The 18,132-nt window shown below is 39.0% G+C and overlaps 1 protein-coding gene and 1 long non-coding RNA gene across 2 annotated transcripts in view; one reads left to right on the top strand and one right to left on the bottom strand.

Moving 5' to 3' along the window:
• Positions 1-18,132, bottom strand: part of TAFA1 (TAFA chemokine like family member 1) — a 214,028-nt gene that overhangs the window by 15,819 nt on the left and 180,077 nt on the right. The window lies entirely within an intron of this gene.
• On the top strand, positions 1,434-17,909 carry LOC115946562 (uncharacterized). The gene is made up of 3 exons (XR_004080617.2): positions 1,434-2,273; positions 7,776-7,912; positions 17,273-17,909. It is a non-coding gene; the product is annotated as an uncharacterized lncRNA (long non-coding RNA).

Raw genomic sequence — 18,132 nt, 5'->3', positions numbered from 1 at the left:
TGGCACTGTTTTTCTCTGTGAAAAATACTAACACCCACCATCATGTCTTTGGCCTGTTTAGAAGCAGTAAAGCTACCTTGTCCACAGGTGGTGATTAAAGGACTTGTAATACATTCTTGGTACGTTCTCTTTCCCCTGAAACATTCTGCTGTGTCCTCCAACCTAATGAAATCTGCACAAATCTATTACCTATCTATTACATACATGCAGAAGAACAACAGCCTTCATTAGTTGTTTGTTGGCATGTGTCTAGTTGATTTTCAGAGCAATGTGTGTCAAAGCCCTGATGAGCATAATCCATGTATGATCCAAGATACTCTGGGAAAGGATGGGAATAGCCTTTTGCCATTGTCTGTACCCACCAACTATTTTCAGACCATATCAACTACAGAAATTTGTTTATGGCAGACTAGTTTGCAGCTGGTGGAGTGTTATTTAAACCCCCTACAACCAACAAGCTTGCACTGCAAACTAAAGGAGGTTCTATTGTCCTAACTCTGGTGCTATGAACTTGCACATGGTGTGCCACTTTATGAACAGAGGTACCAAGTGGCAGAGTTTGCAAACATTTTTAGGAGGTAGTTTAGTGAACTTGCATTTATCTCTATTGTGAAAAGACAGTGTGCTCCAAATTCTCTTCTATGAATAGAGGATTTCTGTTGTATAAATAATACACCTATAAAGCACTTGAATCTCCCCAGACTAGCTCTCAAAACTTACCTCACAAGGGCACAGTTTAAAATCTGTGTGGAAGAAGCTGTTTTCAAAGGTTAAATGAGCCAACTGCCACTCCACGAGGTAATTACTGATTTATTAAAAGTGTTGTATTCATTGAAATCTCCTTGCTCTGTGCTGTAAGACAAGTCTAATTTTGTTTTAAAGATTAAAGGAACATTTGTTTTTGTAAACAAATCCCTAGCTACTATTACAAATTACATCATGCATAATCTTGACATGATAGATTTGGAGATATTTCAGTGTAACAATGCCAGTGCAATCGAACAAGAACTGTGAGACTGAACAAAAATTGATGAATCGAGCACGCAATACTTTGTATCTCGTATCATAGCTTAATTACTGCTTCAATATGCATGGAATAAGAGAAGTATCTCAATTATAAAAGCTTATCAGCAAGACTTAAAAATGTGAAATTCATGAGTGGATATTAAACTGACCTTAACTGACAAGCTTTTCTTTGAAATTATGTTTTCCTTCAGTGATCAGAATGCTTATTTACTCTGAAACATTTTACAGAGCTGAGAAGTCTGTTAATGGGTACTTGAAATTTCATGGCCGTATTGGTATTGGCACAGCTCATGTCTTTTGGCCTCCATTCAATTTAACCCTGAGTTGTATTATTTTAAAAGATGAAAAATCCCTACCATTTGCAGTGGTTTCTCCCCCACTTTTTTTACATTGGAGGAGTCCCTGGATAGCCTTCTAGGTAAGTCTTTGCTACGAATAATTTATGCAATGACCTTACTCTGTTGTCCTTAGAGTGAATAATCCTGAATTTATGCAAGGATCATTATTGCTATGTAATGCAGAAGATGTGCTCTTGAAAAATAACCAGATGGGAAGAGCTGTGAGTCTTAGACTCCAGATACTCCAGGAATCTCATGCACGCTCAGATGATTCTTAGCTATGAAGCTGTAAGCTCTATTCTCATCACAACAAATAGGAGTTTAACATTTTATTTTTCATAAACATCTGTCCTTGTTCTACTTGATCTCATTAATGCTCATGCAAAATGAATGTAAATGGAACTTGAGCATGCCCAGCACACATTCTTTCACAAATCTGAGCATGAATTAGTTTAAAATGCTTTGCTGAGTATGTTCAACTCTGCCAGTTGCAAAGTGTATGCAAGCAAAAACCATCCAAAGACGAATAGCTAAACAAAGGTACTGAGAATTGCTATAGTTACTAGCAAACTGAAGCAGAAGTTGTTTTAGATGAAATTCGGTAACACTCCTTTTTCATCTTTTTAAAGCATTTTAAAACAACACAAGATTGAAATAGCTGGGTTTTCTTTCTAAATAGTCACCTCCACAAATAACTGATAGTTAAAAGTAAATCATACAGGGAAGAAAACTGGCTAGTGAATTGCCTAATTATGGACTTTAAGTTGCAATCCTCAGGCTAGTAAGACTTCTGATTTTCTGCTTTAGCAGGGATCGCCAATGGAAGAGATGATTGATGAAGAGAAGCAGTTGGGAAAACTGTAAAGGCTGGATTTGTGGAGCTAATCTGAACTGTCATTACTCTTATAGGTGAGTTCATCTTTACTAGTGCTTCTTTTTTACCAGCCATTAGGAGTTCACAGCTTGAGGCTTTGCATTTGGTCTATTTTGTATGACCACGAACAGATTTTAACAAGTTCTCCAGAAATTCATGTATCCACAAGAGGCTCCTTGAACACAGGACAGTTAAGAAAGAAGCACATAGTGAAGGGGATGATCACTGGACATCTCTTCCTGTTTAATCAGTTTAATTATCCATAACCCAAATTGTGCAGACACATTTCAGTCCTGATTGGCACCTGCCATTTATAATGTTCAATGTCCTTGACAGGCAGACATTACCATAAGCACTGAGACTCAAAAGATGGAAATGTCTACAAAGTGAATCTTTACCTTAGCAACCAACGCTGAAAAACTAAGTACTCCAAAGCAGAAACTTCCTCCCATCTGGAAAAGAATTTCCAGGAATGTTTATCTGGATAAGTTTTTGCTATCCTGTTTCTGCCATTTTTTATTTAATTTTGAGTTTTGCCTACCTTCACATATAAGAAATCCTCTTGCATTATTGAACCTGATCTTCCATAGAGTTGTAGGATTGATATTCTTGCCAGTACCACTTGCAGTATCTGACTTCTCATTTAATCAATCGATCTGGGTGAGTGATTCCTTCTTGCACTTGCTCCAGGAGTCTTCTCTGTACCTCTGTCCCTTCTGCTTATTAATTCAGTCTCCACACCTGTGATCTCAAAGTCAAACTGATGGCTCCTCTCATAAGACACTAATCATGGGTAACTGAATGTCACGTACTTGATCGTGTATCACATTTAGTACCAACCCTCTAAGACAAAAATGTTGTTATTTCACTTTAAACTTTAGGTGTTGATTTTTATTATATCTGCTTCCTAGATATAATGTTCTGTCCCTTGTGATAACAGGCAGCAGAAATGGCTTTGTTACAGAAGGTAGTCTTCAGAGTTTTGTAATTTAACTTGAGGTAGAAAACGATAATTTATTATGAGTGCGTTTTGCATAGACTTCCTCAAATATTTATAAACTCATTTAAATAATTAATAGAGGAGTTTTAATAAACTGTTTATATTCACAAAAGAATGCAATTTGCAGGAAGGACTGTTCAGGTGCTAGGAAACATGGATAGACCACATGAATTAAAAATAATGGCTTGGATATAAAGTTTACATGACCTTTTTCCAAGTTGTATAAGGTTGCCTTCCTAGGGTGAAAACGTGCTTCTGTTGAGCTTGTTAAGCTATGCACTGTACAGGCTATTTTAGGAAGGAAAAAAGCACAACCTTCTATAAAGTTAGAAGTGGCCAGAGATGTCAAGGGCTCCAAGGAAGATCCAGGAAATTATAGGCACATCAATCCCTAGGAAGGGGATTGTGGCTGTGTGCTATTCCAGGAAAGTTAAAACAGGTTTTCATACATTTGACAAGTTTGCATTTATCATTTAGAGCAGGTTATTATTTAATCAAGCATAAGCTATCTAAACCAGCCTGTGACCATCCTAATATGGTTAATAACAATAAAATTATATTAAGAAAGCCATTACTTCACATGAATCCATCCAGTTAGGGCTCTCCCAGGCTGTCTGGGCAGCAGTTATTTCCTTCCTCTGCCTCTGAAGCCAAGTTGAACACATGGCTCTCATAGGACACTTGAAGGATGTTAGATTCAGGCTACTATTTCAGTTTCCACCCATATATCCATTTCTATCAGACTGAGGGGTATTTAGCTTGTGCTGAGGTGATAAGCCCACCTTGCTGAGCTAAGCATGTACCCAGGCATAGTAGGGTTGTACAGGCTTCAGGGCAAAATCTACCTGCTACTGCTGGGCAGGCTCACTCTCATCCTCAGAAACTAGCCTGCCTCACACTTGACTTCTGCCCTTCATCCATACAGCACTGAAAATGCATTGTTTCCTGACTTCCTCTAGTTAATAAGTAATTTCTGTGGCTCGAGGCATGCTTCTCAATATGTGTGTGGGAAAGGTTGCCTTTCACCCCACTATCATTTATCCTCTTCAAGGTTAACTAAACTTCCCATGAACCACCTAAGTGCAAAAAGATGCAGGCAGCTTTTTCTGAAGCAGAAGTTATTGCTGGTCCATGAGCTCCTGAATGAGTACTGGATCTCCCCTATGCTGAGCGCTGTCCCTTTGAGATACCAACTACTTTCACTGCTTCAGGCAGTGTGAACTCAAAGTCATATCATAAAGCCAAATTTTTCTCAAAGAAATAACAGGTGGAAAGGAGACAGATATTTTCCCCTCTTTTTTTTCCTCACCTCATTTATATAAACACAGCACATTAGACAGATGATCACAGATATTTCAAATAACAAACAAAACCATGCTTTTCTTGTAACTTCTGCTACCTTAAAACTCAGGGGTATTATATTCTGCAAACAGTTCCTCTTTGCATAAACCACTAGCAATCTCCAGCTCCAACCCTGCAGAGAGCTTTAGCAACTAAACCAAGGTGGATAGCAGGGAAGGAGAGGAAAGTATGCAAATTTAACTGAGCACACTATAATTACTAATTCATAGCAGAACAGATCACAGTATTTCACGCTTATCCCGTGTAATTCAGTCACAGCAGTATTCATTTTATTATTAATTTTAATAGAATAATTACCTTTATAAAGAAGAAAGTAACTACCTTTAGAGAGTCAGATTCTCAGGTGGGGAAGATATTGTGATTTATGCTAGTCTCATAAATTTTGTAATCTTTCTTTTTATTTCCTTTGAAAAGGAATTGAGTAATTGACTAGTGGCCAGACTTACAGAGATAATCCATGCTAAACTAAGGAAAATAAAAAGAAATGGTGAAACAAAGAAATGCAAACACTTAATGGTAAAATTTACACATCTGCATTTGAGTAGTTTATGCATGACTTGCAGATATACACATACACACGAGTCTAAACAGTCAGTTCCCACTCCATTCCCAATGCTGTCTGGCAGCACACGTTGCTGAATTTGTAATGTTACGTGTCCAGATTCAACTCTGCAAAATGGCAAAGAGCTTGGGATTCTAGCAATATCCTTCTTGAGTATTAGCAGAGAGGTTTTAGAAGATGAGCTGCACAAATGACCTACAAAATAAGGAACTGACAGCTATATCATTATCTCAAGAGCACAGAGAGATATGCAAACCACTTAAAAGTTTTGCTCTTGGCCACCAGAAACTTCTGATGGAAATACTTCATAACCTGCAGCTGTTCATATATTTTTGAGAATAAACTTAGACCATATACGCCTGCTACTTGCTGCCCTCACAGACATCCTGCCTTTTTCCTAGTTTTCCCTGGCATTTTCCTTTCCTCATCTTTTTCCTTAATTTTTTTGTCCAGGCTTGCAGGAGTAGATCTGCCTTTTGCCAGAGCTGGTGAGGCAGCGGTAGACCTGACCACCAGGAGCTGCTGGGCAGCTTCTGTTTCTCTTCTTAACCACCTTCAGCTGATGTAATTTAGATACTTGAGGGTGTTGCATTATATTGAAATGAGTTTCTTTGAGAATTATTATTGAGATTAATTGAATTTATGCCCCATCCAGGAGTATACGCCCTCGTTGTGATTAAGATAATACATTTCTTGAAACAGAAGTTAAAATGCCTCAAAAAAAAGAAAAAGAATTTCAAGATAATTGTTTCCTTTCTCTCTGCCAAGGTTTCATATTCAACTATTTTATTTCAGGGTTCTGTTCAAATTGAAACTAGTACAGCATTATATGCAAAGAGAAACCAATCTCAGAGGGGGAAAAAAGAAGAACCAAATATAGATTAAAAAGCTGCCTCTCCAAAGATTTTGAAATATGAGAAGCCTGGCTCTGCATGTAAGATTAATGACAGCTAAGTGTGTGCTGAATAGTTCAGCTCAAATCTGGGGAAAGTTTTACCCTAAGTATCTGTTGCTCCAAATGTTGAAACCTTAATATCATCCAGCCACACTGGTGCGCATGGCTTCCTTATTCTCCCAGACTGCACAATGAAGTGAACAACAATGAGAAATAATGTGTATGCTTATAATCAACCCACGTCACTTCATGACAAAAAGGTAATTTCTCTCTCTGGATTTCTTTTTTCATTATTTTTATACGCTGTAATACATCAGCTTTGTTCGCTTCTTATTAAGAAATGTAGATACGGCTCTGGTGACAGAGTCTTGTCTCACATTGCAGCTCATGAATGGAGCTATTCTTGTACTTTAAATTCTAAGTATTTTTTTGAAGAAAGGACAAAATGAATATTCAGTCACTGTGCACTCAGGGGCTCAATTCATGGCCAGGGAGCATTAAAGACTTCATTTTTATACCAGAAGCTCATGGGGAGACTTTCCAGCTCTGCCTCACAGGGTGCACCAGTCCTGGCCAGGGAAATGCAGAATGTCTTCCACAAAGAAGTGGTTTTAGTGGCTGATGTGCTTCAAGATTTTGTATTTTAACATTATTGAATTATTCAGTGTCAGCATTCATTCATTAAAAAGCAGAAATAGTCAAACTAGGACAGCCTTTGACCTCCAAAGGCTTTTGTAGTAACAAGGAGGATTACACTGCAGCAAAGTCGGTGCATCATCACACCACAGCAGGTTCCCATGTCTTTTTTAACACCTCCACTGCAAGGATCTCAAAGCAGTTTCCAAGCCCTACCTTGGCACAGTAAAACCCCACCAACGTGGAAGGGAAAGTACCTTCTTGTCCCTGGGTCACTATGGATTGTACAAGCTGCTCTGAAGGACGAGGGCAGAAATGGTGAAAATATCCATTATCCTTCAGGGGAAACACTGCGTTGCATTTGTATTCTCTTTGTCTGAGAGAGAAGTTTGTGGCAAATTCCCTTCTACTTTCTGTGGGCTCTCAAATAAAAAGGCACTCACGAATTCTTTAGGAATGGCTGTAACATTTTATATAGCTATAAAAATAAGGTTTTTCAAATAAAAAGTCTGACCCGAGAGAGCTCTCAGTGTACACATGCACATTTATTATTACTGTTTGGAAGGAAATTCTTCAAAAGGTAACGAGTTATGTAAACTTATTTAAGTAATTGCATTTGCTATTACTTTCAAATGGAATGACTCTGAGAAAACAAATGGTACAGCTGCTAGTGCTTTTTGTTTTAAATTGTAATTTTTAATTTAAAAAAACACTGAGGGCAAGTAATTTAGGTGTCCACATGCAGAATTTAGAGGACTCACTGGACGCCCTCAGTCTTTGCAAGCGAGATCCTAAATACTAGTTTGTGCTGTCGTGGAAGAGAAGAGAGGAGCAGGCTATGCCTGCAACTTCATTAGTGCAGCTGTGTGTGAGTTCTGAGTCTTTCTTCAACAGTCTGCAACACCCCACCAAATCATCACTCAGCATGACTGCAAACAGCTCCTCTTGATATATGCCTGAGGAAACTATACAGGATGGGAGGAAAAAAAGAAAACCTAGACAACCAGAAAGCTGTGAAATAGATTACATATATACACACACACACATATCTATATTTCTTTGCCATATTTTCTTTTTTTCAGGGCACTGAAAAACATGGGCAATAGGGACACACCTTTGCAACATCATCTTGCCGTGCAGAGATGCCTTGTTATACCACAGCGAAGCTAAATCTCAGCAGCATTTCAGTGAGGTCTTGCTAAACTCTAGTGAAGCAAAGGTGAGTCTGATCAGCTTCAGAAAGACAATATAACTAATATCCTTAAGGGACTGTCTGTGACTGATCTCTCAGCATAGCATGCTGCATTACATTTTTGTTCTGCAAGGACAGAGTAACAAATGGGACTACCAGAAAGGGCCACAGATGCATCTTCTGTCATTTTAAAGACAACTAGAATTGTAAGGAGTCAACCATACCACATGCAAAAGAGGGTTGAAATGTACTGCAATAAGATTGAAGAGTTGACATTTAAATTGGAAGGCTGAAATTTTTATGCATTTTTACATTCATGCTGTTATGGTTCTGTGGGTAGATGAAGGATAAGGAATGAGGAAGTGAAGAAAAACCTGATCATGGTCTGCAAAGGCAAAAAGAGAAATTGTTATTTATAGGGATGTTGAGTGTATTTTTATCAAATGCACTTGCTTATCATTCAGGACAAAGATCTCGAAATCTGATTTTGCTGAAACTGTTGGAAGATGTGTGCATATAAGTGGCAGCATTTGACTCCCCCATTTTATATCCAGTGATGCAGCAAAAGAAATTTCACTTGCAGCATGTTATACAGTTTTCCTGCAGCCATAATTTGTTAGTTCTGCTGGTCAGGAAACTGATAGTAAAGCTTCCTTTTGGCAGCCCTTCAGCTGAATCAGTCCATCTTATATCTGCCAGCACCAGTGTTTTGAGAAACTCCACCAAGGTGCCACTGAAACACTCTGTAGACTGAATGACAAGACAGAGTTGAAAACAGTTTATGCATAGAGCCAACACATTCGTTTTGAGCACTTATGCAAAGAATATATTATCTTTATCTGAAAGTCCCAGAACTATCTTGAAAAGCCTCCAAAGAGCTGGGGTTGGGTTTTTTTGTTTGTTTGGTTGATTTTTGTCCCTAATTTTGGGGGGAATGTGGGTTTGTTGTTATGTGGTGGGGTTTTTTGGGTCATAACTAGAGTTACCTTCTAGTATAATTTCTTATACCATATCCAGCATATACTATATTCTAGCATGAACAAAATAAGCCTGCTTTACAGTATGTCTTGTCTGATTATTTCTCAGGAAAGTGAGTTGTAAGCAATGGATGATTTTCTAGGGATAAAACTGGTGCACTTCTGGATTTACAGATCATGAGAAAACCCTCAGAGCTCAAATCCTGATCCTTTCACAAACACAGCAGACTGCAGACAGAACAGCAACAATTGCAGTCCCCAGCCTAACACCAATGTGAATCTTCACCATAGATGGACTTCTGCCAAGGCTCTAAGCTATAAAACGTAAAGTACTCTAAGAAAAACAAAAGCTCACTGCCCTGATTAAACTAGAAGGTGATGACTGCAAATACGCTTTACAATGTGCATGACAAATAAGGATAGAATTGAACATTAAATTCACCAGCATTTCGTAATACAGGTCTTCTGCCTAACCAGAAATGCAATCTGTTATCTCACTAATTTTGATTCTGTCTCTTTCTATCTTCTTCATTTTAATGGTGACTGGATCTGATTGAGAATTAGCTTGCTCCATTTAATCCTAATTCATATGTGTCTTGGAGTTCCTACCTTGTCTGCCTTTCCTACTGTGCATACCTATAATGCAATAATCTATAGATCACAAGGTTTTCATGACAGCAAGTCAAACAACAAGCTTCAACTGAAACAAACTATACCCATCATCAACCTTAACATAAATGTTGACTTACTAGCCCCATCTAACCCCAAAACAGCTGGGGATCCACCACTGCATGGGGATCTCATGTAGAATTTTGGAATGGACCTGGGATGCTGCATGGTGTGGGTGGCTACTTCCCTTTTAACACTCAGAAGAAGCCAGAGAAGGTTCAAGAGAGGATTGGACACAACATCAAAATGTCATCTAATCTGCTTCTCTTTGCTGCCCTTTCAGGGAACTGTGTCAAATGCTTAAAGCATCTCCTCCAGGGGCTTCTTATGAGGCAACTCAAGGTGAAACTTTATCCCAGTGCACAGTAAATCTTTGGTTGCATAGTGAGCAGTCTATTTGTACCTCTCTTCTTCAGCTGGACTGAACAGTTTCTGTAGATTTTTTCATGGCAGTGGTAGCAGAAAAGGACTAACATGTGAGTTAGCTTTTTATTTGATCACGAAAGAACAAACACAGATATGTGTTAGTCTAGAAACAATACACAAGGGATATCACAGACAGATTAATCTGGCGTCTTGAAGACAGCATAATTCATCTGGATGAAAAGGGGATTCTCCTCAGTGACATAGAGAAAAATCTCCTTTTATCCTTTTCTTGGCAGAAGTGTGAAACACAAGCAGAAGCTTTCACCATGGGAAATACTATTATAATTGCCAACACCACTCTGGCCAGAATACTCAATTAGCTCCATGTCCAATTTCCCTTTTGGCCATAGGCTTCCATGGGCACCTGGGCTTTCTGATTCAGTTCCCTAAATACACCATAGGCACAACACTAACTCTTCTGTCTCCTCAAAATACAAGGCACAGTGGTGTGGTGGGCACAGGTAGGATGATCAGAACAGGAGGATTTCAGCCTCTCCTGTGAGCTGGGACTGCAAAGCCTTGCACAATTCATGCTAGTAACGCAGATGAACAAGTCTTCCCTCTATAAAGGTAAAATCCAGGCTAATGATGGTCACAGGATGTCCCTGTATGTGGAACAGCTTCTCTTCTGTCAAACCCTGCCCTCTAGCCTTCCCTTGGAAAATATATTATTGTAAGCACCGTTAATTCCTTGTAACTGTCAAGAGGCTTTATTTTTTCTTCTCCCCTGTGATGAATTCCCTGTTAACCAAAATAATGTGACAAGGAATAACTGTCAAAGAGGTAAATCCATATTCAGCTCTTTTGATGATGGCAGTTTCTGAATTTGCATAGACAGCAAGCAATGTTTTCTCCAAATAAACTGGACCTGAATAAAATCAAGTGTGCTCACAGTAAAATACCTGTAATCCACATTTCATAATGGAGAGAACTGTGGACAGATGTAGGTCAAGATTTCAGAGCAAGACTCACTGAATGTGTTAACTCTATTTTGAGGTGGGTAACTTGCCACTCCCTGAAGATATTTGGTTTTCAGGGGGAGCATAGGTCAGATGTCTTAGAAAATTAGACTTCTATGAAGGTCTGTCCATTTGGTGCTTCATTATGCACCACTTCATAAAACCTCAAGTAGACTCTTCTCTAACTGCTATTTCTGCTGTAAAGATGTGCAAAAGGAGCTATACTCATTTCTCATCAAGAACTTGAAGAACTTGAATCAACACTCCTGGAAAACTCCCATTAGCTTGAATGTAAATTGCCTTATGCCAATATAAAGCTATAAATATGGAATAGCACCACTGGCACAGAACTAACACTATTGTGAAATATGAGGTATGATTACCTTAGCCTGTTTTACTCTATGTGCTGTTTCAGTAATATGGCTTCCAAGGCCCACCAAAGTTTGCAATAACACTCTGATTTACATCAGATGTCTATCCTCTATTCCATGGCTTTTTAATGTCCCTGTGATTCGACAGGGCAGTGATACTGGGCATACAGCTTTGGCAGAGGCCCATCTGAAATATGGTGTTTTCTTTGCAGCATTTTATTAGCAGAAGACTAGGTAATGGGAAGGGTGTTCAAAGAGGTGTAAAAATAATAACAGCACTGAGATATTGATTTATAAGGAACTGGTTTTAGATTACAGCAGGATAAACAATACTTAAACAGCAAGTAAAGATATTACTGTAGAGGGAAACATGAGACACAATAAGTAACAAACTGAACAGTAGGCTGGAGAACAGAACAGGATGTGTTGCCAGCACAGGAAGTCCTAGAAGAGACTTCATCAGCTTGATACCAGAGCTTGGTGGAGGCAATTGATTAGTATTCTGCAGGAATGGAAAATAAGAAAGTGAGCAACTTGCCCAAAAAAGCTAGCAGAAGAACCAAGAAGAAAAGTCAAGACCAAGACTATGGTCTTTAGTTGGAAAAGGAAATCATATTAAAAGTTACTGGCCTCAGAATATCCCTCTGAAGACACTCTATGTGTGCATTGCTGGAGGAATACAGGCTGGAGAGATCCTGGAGGGAAAGGGAATTTTTGCTGTAACACCAGTGTAAGTTCAGTGACCAAAGGCACAGCTAAACTAGAACAGCCTGCGTCACTAAATGACATTTCTTTCTGGAAGGGATGAAGATTAATCAAGACAAAACTAAAAGTGAGTCTGATAAAATGCTTAAGTGACCACGCTTGAACTGCACATTATTTGCATCAACTAGAAGATGAAACAGTAGTTTTCCATTATGCCACAGGAAATAGCAGTTTGCTAAATAACTCTTTTAACTTTCCTCTGGCACCTATTGATTATATCCAATAGAAATTAAGAGTAGAAGGCAATTAAGTTCAAAATTTAATGGTGTTCTGCTCCTGTTAATTTACTGCTTGACCTGATCAATACATTACACTGGATAACAATCTATTCCAGCAAGGTTTGGTTCCTCCAGTGTCCCTTCCACTAAAATTGTGATAATGACACACAACTAAATTTTAAGTAAATAATACATAAAGTTAATAAAATACTATCTAAAATAATTAAAAATTGAATTATTCACTGCAGTGGTGAAAACAACAGCTTGAAACTAAATCGACTTTTTACAACACAGAGTTTAGGCTGTGTCAAAATATTAGATAAGCTACAATCTCAGCCATACAGAAGCCTCTGGAAATCAAAATCTCAAGCAAGTTTTAAACATCTCACATACACAGCAGTACAAAACCCACTCTTATTTTACACAGCAAAATTGAAGCAGGAAACTAAAGATCAATGGTAGTGAAAGAAACAATATTATGCTGTAGTCATTCTTTTCTGTACATAATAGTTAAGGTCTCTAGGTGAATAAATACCATATAGGCTTCATGTATAACAAGCTCTATCAAAACCTAGATGATATTTTGAGTTGATCTGAATTAGGGTGCAGGTTGTTTTAGTCTTCTTCTCAAAACCTTGAAAGCACTTTTTAAATAACTAAGCCAATCTCCTAAAGAAAACTGGGATGCTGTGGCATCTGACACTGCTTTTTGTCCTCAAAGATGGCACATAACAATATGCACAGAGGTAGGGTTAGGGGCAGGTAAGCCTTCATCTTCCATCAACCTGCCTCCTAGGTGCTGCCCCTTCCTACAGTGCCATGAAACACTGAGTGGTCTTAAGGACCACAGGGATGCTCCCACAGTCCTGCCTTGCAAACATAATCCTTGAAGAGGACAAACCAAGAGCAAACAGCAACCAAAGTCCAGCATGTGTCAAGCAATGAAGCATTTCTCCTGAGAGGTGTCTCCTTCCAGGAGCAGCATCTCCAAGTGGTTCTCCTCCCCCATGTGTGTCTATGTGCACACATGGATGCTTATGTAACTGGTTGAATTTCATCACTTTTTTTTGCCAAAATTCAACATGTCAGCATAAAGTGAAAACAAAATACGATGAGGTTTTCTGAAAATATCCTCTCCACTGATGGGCTGTATCCCCACCAGCATTCACTGTGAAGCCAGCACACCATTAATCACTATGAAACATTTTCATTTATTTTGACACCAAAGAGAAATTGGAAGGAGGAGTGTTTTTGGATGGGAATGGAAAACAGGCTGTAGCAATATCTCCTTTTATGTCATGGTTTCCCCAGACTGAGAGTGGAACAGGAGCTGTGGGTCTGCTCTCTCTCTGCCTCCCATGCTATGTATTTTTATCATATCCTTTATAGACACAGTAACAGCAATCTGAATAGTGTACATCATTAATCTATTCAGTTACTGCACATTCTTTGAGGTTTCTAAGAAATAAAAACCATTCCAAATGTTTGAGGTTATTTACTGTATCCAGCATTACCTAACACAGTAAATCTGTTCCCACTCTGCAGTGTAACCTCTCATCACTCCTGTGTTGCCCACAGCCCAAGTTTTCTTTTTTCCACTACACATAGCCTGTGTTCTTGCCCTTGCTGGATGCCTGCCTTGTTTTGCAGCATAAACTAGTAGGTTGTGGAGGTTTTTGTTAGACTTCGGAGTGCAAGTATAGCCCCCTTGGACTCTGCAAAACTCCTGGCAACCACCTCTCAACTGCAGCGTCGTTTCCTTGGTGAAAAAACAAGCAAAACCCATACTGTAATAATTCCAGGCACCTGTCCTTTTTAGCTGAAAAAATGTGGTAGGAAGCAGAGGCATCTACATTCCTCGACATATCGCAGTATGCCACAAAGTGAGCAAATACAAAGGTAGACATAACCAAAACTCGTTGTACGAGCAGGACACCACACTATCATAGCTGATTTGTATTCTACAGAAGGTTACATTTAGCAAGTCCTACTATTTCAGGAAAAGCTAGCAGAACAAGCACACCATCCATACGCTGAGCATAGGGATACTGCAGTAAGCCTTGCCCATAATTCTGCTCAGAACATGCAGACTCAGCAGAGCCAGGAAGGGCTGTGGCAGGCCCTTTTGCTCCTTCTGAGGTCTGCCAGCACTGCTAATGTATCTGGATACACATTTCATCCAGGTCCATGATTATTAGACAGTCATACTTAGAAAGAGAAAGTAAAAATAAGAACAGCAGAATAAAAATGCAGGAAAATGCAGCAAAATACAATTACTACTTCCTAAAATGGCACAGGTTTCCACCAAAAAAAACAGAGCTGGCACTCACAGTGGTGGTGAAGCTGCAGTGTAACAGGTCATTAAGATCCAGGTGGTCCTTGCAGGATTCCTACTAATGATGCACTGTTGAAATTGAAAGAGCATATTTATAGCTTTGCATTTTCAGCAGCATTCAGTAATAGAGACCAGTATGTTGTATTTGCTTCTTATCTCATGCTATGTAAAGCAGAGCCTAGCAAATGCTTCACAGTTAGCAATTTATTTGATTTAGGAATGTATTTTGCGTCCATGAACAATCTGTTAGCTGAGTGTGTTGATTACACTTTGGTTATTTTAGAAGTATTTGGTGAAAAGACTTTAAAAGGGGAGAGTTTGCTCTCCAAATACTGTGTTAATATTTCAGACACGCACTACTAAGAATTTACTAGTTGGGTTGAAATCATTCAGTCTAAACCACAGCCAATTTATTCCTGTAACACTGCTTCCTCACAGGTCATCATCTGTATGGGCTAGACCTGGAGATTGTTTATAAGCATGAATTCCTATAGCTATTTCTACTGGTTTAATAGTAATCCAATAATAAATTATTCTAATCCTCTATTTCTTTTCAAATGCAAGACTATTTTTCTTTGCAAATATAGACAGGAAAGGGAAAAAAAAACACTAATTAAAGAAAGTTAAATCAGCACAGCAGAAGTTCCTGACAGGGCTTAATACATGAAAACATTCACAGTCAGGTTTTTTCCTATACCAAATATGTTTATTTTAACAGTTATTCTGTAATATCTTTGGCATTTTTGCCCCAGACTTCTGTATTCCATCATACTTAGAGTCTTTCACACCACCTCTACTGACCTTTATGGGACTGGCTTCCTCAGCTCTGAAAACCAGGGCAGGGGGGAACCCTTCACACTCAGTTCAGGCTGTTCCTGGTACAAGTGGAAGAGCAACCTCACAATTTGCCTTCTGTGCCCAGCCAAAACAGCCTGAAGGTGTGAATTGCTCCCAGCTGCTCCCCACCAGCAGCCTCTAAGGACATGGTCCCATCAAACTGAGGCTCTCATGCCTCATCAGAGCTACTGATTTTGGAGAGTGGTACAGAGCAGTAGGAGTCTGCCAACACTAACTTTCTAAAGGTTAATACTTACAACTACATTTTGGCTGGTATTTTCCAAGCTGCCTAGAGGGAATGGATGCCCAGTGCCCATTAATTTTAATAGGAACTGGGCAGGCACAGTCCTTATGAGGCTCTGACTATTTCAGCCTATTACTGTTGGTGACATAAGGTTTGATATTGCAGGAGGCTGATTACCTGCTGGGATGACTGAAGCTAATGCAGCTCCTGTATTTTGGCTTGAAAACTGAATATGCAAAATGCATGAAGAGTGTGGCCATGCTTACCATAAATAATGAGTTTAAATAGAAGTGGTTTACATGTAAAGGGTTTAACCCAAAGCTTGTTACAAATGAGTGTTCCTGATTATTTCTGATGTATACTGATTCAATATAGCACACACTTGCAGGAGTTTTCACTAAAGGCCTTTGCATAAAGGTTGCTACATTCATAAGCATAAGCCTTTAGCTTGGTTTGTCAATTTGTTCCTTTTATTAGGAAATTGTTTCAGGTTTCAAAAGGTTTTAAGTGCCAGCAAACAGTAACTATAAAACACGATCTGGGTGGTAAGTAATCCCATTTGAATGTTAGGAATTTCAAAACCTCCCCTATTAATTTTATTTACCAAACCTGACTACACACAATACAAGTAGACCATGTCCACTGTAATTACAGATAATTTCTGATCATAGCTACCATCCTGCCATGTGTTAATGAGCAAAATCAGCTGGGAAATCTGCAAACTCCAAGTGATACCTTATGCTAGAATCCCCACTTGTGGGCACCAGGGGTCATTTGAAGAATGGAAGCCAGGTAGCAAGGCTATAATATACTTAATTTGTGTTTGCAAATGCTGGGATTTTTGCAATGACCACACAGAACTGTTTCAGAGGAGCAGCAGAAATAGATTCTGCAATGCTTAGTCATTATTGCTTAGGCAGGGAAGTCCAGCACTGCCATCTCTGACAGACAGAAGAGATTAGAAAAAATCTAAGTCAATACATATAACGAAGAATTAATTGGTTCCACTGCTAAAACTGATTCATCAGCATATTATTGCAAATAAATGGATTAAAAAAGGATATCAATGTGAGCCAGCCAAACAATAAAAAAATTACTGTATCAAATAAAGTCAAACTGTAACTAAAGACTTCAAAATGGGATGAAACTTTTCCATGTATCTGCTTGGCAACTTTATCCCCCCTTCTTATATTAATAAAGTCACAACACTGACAAATCATTTTTGTTTTCAAAAGTTGCCTTTCAAAAGCTATCATACAACTCCCCCAGACTTCATCCTTTATTTGGTATGAAATGTAATTGCTTACAAAAAATGTGATTTGGTTTTATAAGATTTATTTTTCCAGGTTGAATGAATCTGTGCTATGTTACAGGCAAAGCATTGTAGTGGGTTGACCCTGGTTGGATTCCAGGTGCCCACTGAACCTGCTTGATCACTCTCCTCCTCAGCAGGAAGGGGGAGAGAAATTATCACCTTTTGCTTTGCTGCCCTACATCTCTCTTGGTAGAGACTGCCTATTCTCCTGAGCAGCCAAAGCCTTTCTCCGCATCTGATCCCATAATTTACTTCACCTTCTTTCTTGAAGCTCAGTGGACAGAACTGCACATCCATCCCAGGAAGGGACCATTCACTCTTCTAGAGAGAAGCATTATGCTTCTCCACCTCTGCCACAGATCCCTTGCCTGATTCCCTGCCTCACATTCACGAATTCATCACAGTACATAGACAAGCAAGAGAAATGAACAGCACCAGTGCAACAATGAGGCCCAGCCTTGCTGCTCAGCTGAATCCCAGAGGAAACCCAACCTGTCAAAAACTATATGGATTTTCTTTACTGTTTCATTCCTGTGCTCTACGGTTCAAAGCAGTGATCACCCTCCTGTCCCCCTTCCTGCTCAGGGCAAGAGGTATCTGTGTCCCTGGATAATGATCTCACAAATGTGAAACAAATGTTCATCACATGAATGGGCTTTGGTTTCCTTTATTTAACAGGGACTACAGGTACTTTTGTTTTTAAATATGTTCATCCCGTTAGCAATTTTCAAGATGAGGAAAAGAAATTTCCAAAGGAAATAGAGTTCATTTGGTATTTGCATAACTGTATTACATACAACCTCATTTGATGGTATTTTGTGAAGGGGTCTGAAGAAAAAGGAGAGGACATTTTGTAATAATAAAACCTATGTAGAGGTATGTTTTCTACTCTCATTTGAGTTAATGGGAGATTTGCCATTGTCCTCAGTTAGGACAGTGTCATTTGCTTCTCAGTTTCATTCCTGAGTGATGGTTTGTGCTGATGTTTTCACCTTGCTGTTTGTGAGTCCTGGGCACATTAGGGAGATAAAAAAAATATGTACTGACCATGCACATGCATCTTGAAAACTGTGCTGTATGCTTGCTGCCTAGGAATTGTAATCAAAAAGAAATGATAACACAAGGCCACAT

This window comes from Melopsittacus undulatus, chromosome 9 (genome assembly GCF_012275295.1).
Source record: "Melopsittacus undulatus isolate bMelUnd1 chromosome 9, bMelUnd1.mat.Z, whole genome shotgun sequence".
Lineage (NCBI taxonomy): Eukaryota > Metazoa > Chordata > Aves > Psittaciformes > Psittaculidae > Melopsittacus > Melopsittacus undulatus.
This window is presented reverse-complemented; position numbering and strand designations above follow the sequence as displayed.